Consider the following 8,531-nt stretch of genomic DNA (forward strand, 5'->3'; position numbering starts at 1 on the left):
GTGGAGGGTAAGGAGCTGTTGGGAGGCTGGCACTGGGATTTTGAGAACAGACAGGTCAAGCAGCATGTGGTTTAGGGTTGTTTCAAGCTTAAACAGGCAGGTGGACTTGTAGCTTCCCTTAACTCCTGCCACTGCCTTGGTTGCTTCCAGGAATATCTCCAAATGCATATAAAATCATCAGTGCTCCTTTTACTGAAGGAATCTCACTCTGAAGAAAACTGAGCTTTCACCAGCTCTGTTTTTCGCAGAGGAACCAAAGGGAATGGGAAAGGGGAATCGGACTAATAATAGTGAGTTTAAACTTGCATGCAAGCTTCTGGTGTTTTCAAATTCTGGTCTTGTCCTGTGCAGATAATATTTGTGTCTTGTGTGCAGTTGTCACAAGTCTTTATCTCCCCCCAGCCTATATATGTATTTTCTAATTAGTACAAAAGTGAAGCTGCTGTGATAATATGTGGTTTTCCCAAATTATTGAGAACTACACACACTCTTTTTCCCCTCAAGTGGCAGGAGGGATGTGACTGGATTAAAGCCCTTCTGGTGACAGGAGCTGCTCTTGCCGCAGCCTCAGGGTCACTGTCTCCTTCCCAGGGCACAGCAGTACTGTTGGAATACCTGGAGTCCCAGTGGCATGGAAAGGGAAGGACTGTTATACCACGGTCGAAGGGATTTGATCAGGCAGTGTTTGAGACAGAGCTGTTGCAGAGTGCTGTATCAAGATTTATGTTCTTCTAATGAAATTTAATTAAGCCACATTCTTCCTTGGCTTGTCCTGGTGCCATCACCTTGTGTTTGGAATGAATGTTGCTTGTGGCAAATTGTTCTGCTTCTGGAACCCATCTGTGTGTGTCTAGGCATCTTTCAGTTGTACCATTTACTCTTAATTGCAATTTAAAACATTACAAGGGAAAAGGGCTCATCTTCCAGTCCTCATTTGGATGAGGGTTTAATTAATATCTGTAAGAAGGGAGCCAAATTAGTCTCTGGCACACTGCTGAGGGCTTCCTTTCAGAGGAAAAAGATGCTGACTGATGTATGGGGGATTCATGTACAAGGCAGATGGATTTGCATACTGTCCAGAATGAGGGGTAGAAAGTGGCCATTCTTCTGTCCTAGTTCACAAGTTAGTTGGCTGGTTTTTATTGTAGCAATCTTTCTCAAGCTAGCTGGAACAAACTTCCTAGGTGCAAGAAGTCTGTAGCAAGGAAGTGAATTATTAATTAAGGAAAATTCTTTGTCAGCCAAAATCCTTGTCTGTAACAGGAAGTCTCTTCCTGACTGGAATGGAATTTGAGTCAGTGCTTTGGCTTATTCGATCTTCATGTTGAATATTTTACCTGTTTATTGTTTTAAACCGTTTTTTTCATTCTTGTCCATTCTAAAAGCTGGTAATATCAGTCCAAAATTCTTGAAAGTCACTCATCTGTCAGTAGCTGTGACCGGTGGGGCTGAGGTAGCCTGAGAATATGGAATGACAGGTCACAGGGTGAGACTGATGTGTCTTTAATGCTACCTGGCTGGTGTTACAAAGCCTTCAAGCAGGTTTTGGCATTTCCTTTGCTGTCACTTTCTGTATTTATGCATCTTGTTACATGCTGAATGAGAGCTTGCATTGCCAAGTACCTGATTTCCTCTGGCGTTTCTCTGAGCATGTTCTGTGCTGCTGAACAGACTCCACAGAGCCGGGCACCCACATTGCTGTCCTCTGCTTCCTGCTAAGGGTGGAAATACTGCCTGGCATCCCACAGTCATGTCCTCATCCTAATAGGAGTAGGAAAGGCATAATGATGCAGTTTTACTGAGGCAACAAACATTTCTATGCCTCTGAATCTTCCTGATGCAGAAAGGGGAAAAAAATTAACAGCTTTGAGTCTACTTTTGATGCTCTGTAGATAAGAGAACTAAAGGCATGCAAGTGTTTGAATATTTTTTTTTTCATCTTGCTTCCCCGTTTTTTTTCATTCAGTTTGTGATTAGAGAGATAAGACAGTATTTGGCTGAGCTCTGTTAGCAGTAGAATTTAACTTGGCTCTTAGCAGGGTATTCAACACCTACATGCAAATTGCTGTATTTTTTACTTTTTCTTCAGAATATCTTTTTTTTTTTTTTTTTCTTGTTCTAATGAATGAGCTTAACTCTTTTTTTTTCTGCTATTTTCTTTTTTTTTTTTTTTTTTTTTTTTAAAGGAAGAAAACCAAGCACACTTTGGGGAGCCTCTATTGCTTGCTTTGGATATACCTCAGTGGTGGTGGGACGGTTGGACACTTCAGTGTTTTGAGCCTCGTTGTTAAGACATGCCTACCTTGTCAGCTGAGCTTCACCAGCTGCAGGGCAGAGGGGTTAAAGTACAGTTAAGACTGAAGATTAATCTAATTTGCTTGTGCTCTAGTGGCTTTGCTCCAGTTTCCCGGGAGACTAAGCCATGTGTTGTAATGACAATGTTTTCCAAAGAACTTTGGAAACTGAGCTAAAGATCCTATAAAACAGAACTGAGGTCTCCATGAGTAACTGTTCTGCCATTAATACTCTGTTCTTCCTTTGCTACAAAAAAAGTAAATTCAGTGCATTCTGATGTCCTCCACATATGTAACCCCTCTCCCACCTTTTCTGAACTTCTTTCTTGATTGCCACCTTTCTTTCCTGTGTAATACAGACACTAGAGGGAAAAAAAAAGAAAAGTTTAGCAATTCCCACTTACAAGGCACTTGCTTCCTGTTTAGAAGTAATGCAGGCTGACTTTTCCTTCCTAAGTGCTTCAGAGTTCTCTGGGGAAGCTCAGAATCTATTTAATTCAGAGTCATCTCTGCTCCTGTATGAAATGAGTTGTTTCTTTTTACTTGGTTCGATGAGTAGCGTTTAAAAGCAGGTTTGTGACTGGGCTTACAGGGGTCTGCTGCTGAACACTCCCCTTCACAGTGATTTTGCAGAGAGGGGGCTCTGGATGAATTATTAAAGAAGAATAAGAGGACAAGAGCAGTTGGAGCAGGGCAAAGAGTTGTGCTGGGGTGTGGGAGATGCACTTTCCATTCCAACTTGAATTCAGCCCTGGGGACTTTTTCAGAAAGCTGAAAGCTGCAAAATCACTGTGAAGATTCAAAGGGAGTTTTCAACCTTCAGTAACTTTCCTTCTAACGCAAAGCCATGAAGATGTGTGCCAGAAATAAGATGTTTAACTGTCATGGGATCTGATAAGATGCAAAGGTTTTTTTGGAGTTTCCCATAAAACAGTGGAAGTAGTCGAATCTTTTATTCCCTTAACTTTCAGCAGTGTTAATGATTTATTTCCTGCATTCCTGGTGTTTGGGTTTTTTCCATGTTTGTAGTCAATGAATATTAGAATTAACTTTTGTCTTCTGAGCTCTAACATTCCCTATCTTGACATTTTTGATCTATGTTTTTATTCAATCCATTGTCACTCATAATGAGCTGAAAGCTTGTTAGATGCTGCTGTTCCCAGGGCATTTCTAGCCCTGCCCAGAAAAATATCCTTGTGTTGCCCTGTCTCTGCCTGGGTCCCAAGGTGTGTTCCCAGCAAGGCTCATTCCATGGTGGGTTTGAAGCACACCTGCATCCTGGCTTTTCAGCACCCCGGGAAGAAATCCATCAGGGCTGTTTCATGGCAGCACTGTTGTGAGGGATAACGTGGTTTGTGACAGGAGTCACCTGCACCCCCAGTGACCTTCAACAGGGCAGGCATGTGCTGCCCCTCCTTGCATGGGCAAGGATAGCCCTGGCTCTCTCTGGGAGGGTAAAGCATTTGCCTGGATTTCTGACTGATGGTTTAGGTGGAATCCCCTGCCAAGTACATATTTGCATGGACTGAAATAGAACAGGCTCTGAGCTTTAAAAACAAACTAAGGGTGGGTTTCTGATTTTCTCCTTTGGGGCTTTTTGTAAGGAGTACATAGAATAGTTTATTTCTCAAATTAAGAAGTGACATTTGAACTATTCTTTTGTAAAATGAAAACACAGGGAATCTTTAAATATGAGTCTTCCCATTTCACTTCCCAGGACATCCTGGGGTTTCCATATGTCCTAGCAGTTGCCTGAAGAGCCCTGCCACAGCCTATTTCCTTGTGGTGGCTGTGTTTCAGCAGATACCGTGCCAGCTGAATGTGTGTGGGTGTCCTCTGTGTCTTGCTGAATCAACATTTTTTACTTGCTGGATTGAAAAGCACTTTATCGTGAGGAAAAGAAATGGAGTTTACTGCATGAAATATGTATACAGGCACAGGGGTCCATGCCTTCATTACTGTAAAGAAGCACTGAAGCATTCCATGGAAAAATTTCACAGTTAATAGAGCCTTACATTGGGATGATTAACTTTGTTACCTCTTCCTGCTTCAATGACTTTACTAACAGCAGAAATTTGTAAAACCACTGTAGCATTGCAGATCACAGGTATGTAATATCTGTTACCTTCCCAGCTGGACAACAAGCTGTCACAGCAAAAAAATTATTAAATGTTTGATTTATTTCTTTCAGGAATGTCCCCTTCCTATTCTGCTACCAATAATACACACATAAATGAAACTACTGTATTATTTAGAAGGTTGATGTTACAAAACCCAGCTTAAAACATCTTCACATACTGCACACAGTACTTTTAATTTCCACAAAATCTCATGTCTTGAAACTTCGTTCTTTCATCTGAAGGATCAGTGCAGGGGCCTCCTTCCTTGAGCTGTGCCTGGCACTTCCCTGATCCCACTCTGGTCCCCAGCTCCACAGTAAGGAGGGGGCTCTGCACTTCTCTCCCTCAGTCACATAACAAGCTGCTCTGGAAAATTGTCTCTCAGACACAAAACTAAAGCTCACATGAAGATGGGAAGGAGTGATCAAATTCCCTTCAGGGTCACAAAGGTGTGTTCAGCACTCGAAGGCACCAACATCAGGAAGCCAGTAGGTACTTAGGTGCCAGCTTACAACAGAATCAGCCATAGACCACTGCCTAGGGCTGACTCCTGAGTTTCAGACAGCCTGAAGAACTGTTGGTTGTTTAATTAAATTGAGCTTTTATTTGGTTTGTGTTCAGTCACTCAAGAGATCTCCAGCTCTTCCCAGCAATGTACAGCTTGGAGATGTGTGAGCCAAAGTGCAAATGTGTCCTGGTGCTGAGAAAGTCTTTTGTAGCAGTCCTTTATAGTGCCCTCTCTGCAGCAGTTCAATCACTATTGTCTCAAAAAATTGTCTACTGCAAAGCTTTTTTTGAATACTTTTGGACCAGAGACATAGTAAAGCAAGTTTCTGCTTTAGCATGTTATTTCTGTTCTTGAGTGGGACTTCCTGCTTCTCTGTGGGCAAGGGCAAAGCAGGAACCAAGCTCTGCAGTAGCATTAACTTGTGCAGAGAGGGAAAAAAGAATTTAAATATTTATGTGCCTCGTGGCTTACTTTTCAGCTGATCTTCAGCAAACTCAGCTTTTCTTAAGCCTTTGATACTTTGATAGGTGAGCCTTCTCCTTTAAAAAATTAAATAAAAATAGTTTTAAGCCTTTTCCTGTATTTGGCTTTTCCAGGAAGTTTAGCACAGTTGTAGTTTTTGCTTGGGTTTCCTATTTTGCCTTTTGAACAGTGAAATTGTTGAATGGAGCACCTGAAGCCCAGACTCCTTAGAGTTAGCAGGAAACTGCTGCACTATTCTGAAATGCCTTACTTGAGGTTGCCTATTTCCATACCAGAAAACTTACCCCTCTGTACAAAACTACATTAAAAAACTAATTTTATTTCTTAGAGCTGTAGAATTTATTTCTTAGAGCTATATACTTTTGATAACTGATTTCAGAGCCAGGGCTGATGCAGCAGACGTAACCAATCTCTAAATCAGTAAGGTGTTTGTACAACAGAGGAAGAAAAGTGTAATCAAACTTCAGCTGAGACAAGGGAAACGAAGAAAAGCTGTCAGACTGGAATAAGTTTTACAGGAGAACTCTTCACAGTGAGGTCTCGTGCACCTACCTTGTTCATATTTGTAGTAGTCATGGCAGCACAAAAATTAGGCATGTAAGAAACTTACAAAAGCAATAGGAAGGATTATGCAAAATGCCTCAACATTAAGGCCTGGAGTTCTATAAAAAGGGAGAAGTAAATTTACAATAGTATGATCTGCAAGATCATATAGCTCAGAATTCATGAAAAGGCACCTAAGAGCTCATCTCTTGGAAGGGACAGAGGATAGCTGGAGCTTCAGTTGCACACTGGATGAACAGGAGCCAAGAATAAGATGAGGCTGTCAGAAAAAAATAATCCTAGGATGTTTTGGAGATATTTTTACTAGACATGTGACAAGCCATAGCATTGCACTGATATTTTTTTAAATCTTATTTTTAATATAATGTGGTACAGAAATTTTCAAACATTTTCATTAAAATCTTAATGGAAGGTGGCTTGTTTTTAAATGTAAAATGAAGTCCTGGGCCAAAGCATAAGTGAAAGGGTAATGCTGGTTGCAGGGTAGTTAGGTAAAAACTGTTAGTAACTTTCGTCCACATATTAGGCAAAACCCTCATTTGAGTAAGACTCTGAAAGATTTACATCAGTGACAACAAGAACTGGAAAGAGCTTTTGGGATAAAACTTGGTTGTTTTCAAAAGAGTTGCTATGCGATGGTATTCTGCAAGAGTAGAAGACCAGACTCTGCCTCTGAAGCAAATTTCTTCCAGTTCTCTAGTACAGCTACAAATAAAAGCTATTTCACTTGCCCTATTCCAGAAACATCAGTGCAAGGGACCCCTTTTAAGTCCTCTGCAGAGATTGCCTTTTTGCTCATTTCCTGTTTTGATTGTGAGCACGTTGCAGTGTAGGCCACAGAGATGATCTAACCTTGTCTTTGCTCCGACTCTGCCTGGTTTAACTGAAAGATTAATGTCTGAGATAACACAGATTATATTTGCTTCATACTGTTCTGTTTCCAAGTATCTGATGCCTCCAGTTTGGAGGCAGAAGTGATATTATTTCCTTTTGAACCACCCAGCTGATAATGGTCTGTGTTAGACCGTTGAAGTGGGAGAAAGGAGCTACCTTCGGTTATGTTCTTCAGTTATTGCCAAACTCTGCTTGCTTGCATTTAGTTTGCTCAATAAACCACCCATTTTAGCAATGTGCCCCCAGCATCTTAGGTTGGACAGTTAATTGCTCGTGACCACAAAAGCTGATAATCTGGTGGCCAGTGATGTGAGCAGCCCTTCCCTTCGCAGTGTGACAGAAATTGCTCAAGAGCGACAGCGCTTCCTGCCCTTCCTGCAGCTCAGCGGCGCACGGGTGCCTGGGCAGGCACAGCCTCCCACAGCAGCCAGGGCACGGGGAAGCCTTTCCAGCTGGGGCTCAGGACTCCAGGCTGACCAAGCCAGCAGGAGAACCACAATTGCCATCACCTCTGCTGTGTGCCTGCTGCAGCTGGACAGGGTGACTCAAACGCAGCCAGGAAAGCCCTGATCCACGGAGCAAGTGCCACAGGTGGCATTGCTCAATATACTTCATCTAGGGAGCCAAAAAATACAGGAAACATGGAGCTGAAATCAGCATTAAAAATGGGGTAGCCCAAAGATTACAACTCTGGTTAAATTTTTCATATAACTTGGATTAATTTCTCCTTTCCTCTGTTGAAGGTGACTGTCTCCTGTTTTGTAAAGGTGAAAGGAAGAAGGGCATAAATAAAATGGAACATCATTTAAGGGAATATCAAAGCTCTGTTAATGTGGGATGACATTGCAAGACCAGCAAGTTTATGCTGCTTCAACCTGCGTATAATAGTTTTCCATTACTATGATGTGCTCTTCAAAGTGAAGAGTTCCCTGGAAAACATACCACAGTGGTGCAGACCTGAATTCCAAACCTGTTGGTGGGTGTGGTTAAAACATATTATGTCTCTTTAAAAGCCTGTGCATACCTTCCTTGTGCCTGAAGAAAACACAGTGAAAAAATGGCGTTTAAGAAATTTCCATCCCAGTAACTTATCTGATACATTATCAGATGCCAACATAGGATCAGGGATCTCCCATGGGGCAGAGTTTACTACCATAAAGGCAGCACATGGTATTATTTGTTTTACATTAGTACCTGCAAACTTCTGTGCATCTGATGCTGCAAAATCCTGTTGTAAGAAATGAAAGAAGGGTTGAAAACAGTGATTTTCTTGGGGAGGTACAGAGTGCTTGTATTTGGGAGCCAAGACAAACCAAGCATGGCCCTACAGAGGTCGTCTCACACTTCCCCATTCTGGTTTCCCACTTCTGTTGGAGGCCCACACTTCAAGCAGTCATTTCAGAATGTGGAAAAACGTCAGTGACCAGTCTGAACTCAGCTCAGTAACAAATTATTGGTCTCAGTTCCAGTAAGAAAAACATATTTTTCGACTGTGTGTATTTTCCCCAACAGTCCCACAAGAAAATTCCCACTCAGCTGCTGAACCTACTGGGCATGCACAGCCTGAACTCTGCCTGCCTGGGCAGCTGCCAGCAGGAAAGTGCTCCCAAGCATCCAACAGCTCTTGATCCCACGATCACTGCATCCCATGATGTTGGCACTTTCATG

The sequence above is a fragment of the Melospiza georgiana genome, chromosome 5 (genome assembly GCF_028018845.1).
Source record: "Melospiza georgiana isolate bMelGeo1 chromosome 5, bMelGeo1.pri, whole genome shotgun sequence".
NCBI classification, from domain to species: domain Eukaryota; kingdom Metazoa; phylum Chordata; class Aves; order Passeriformes; family Passerellidae; genus Melospiza; species Melospiza georgiana.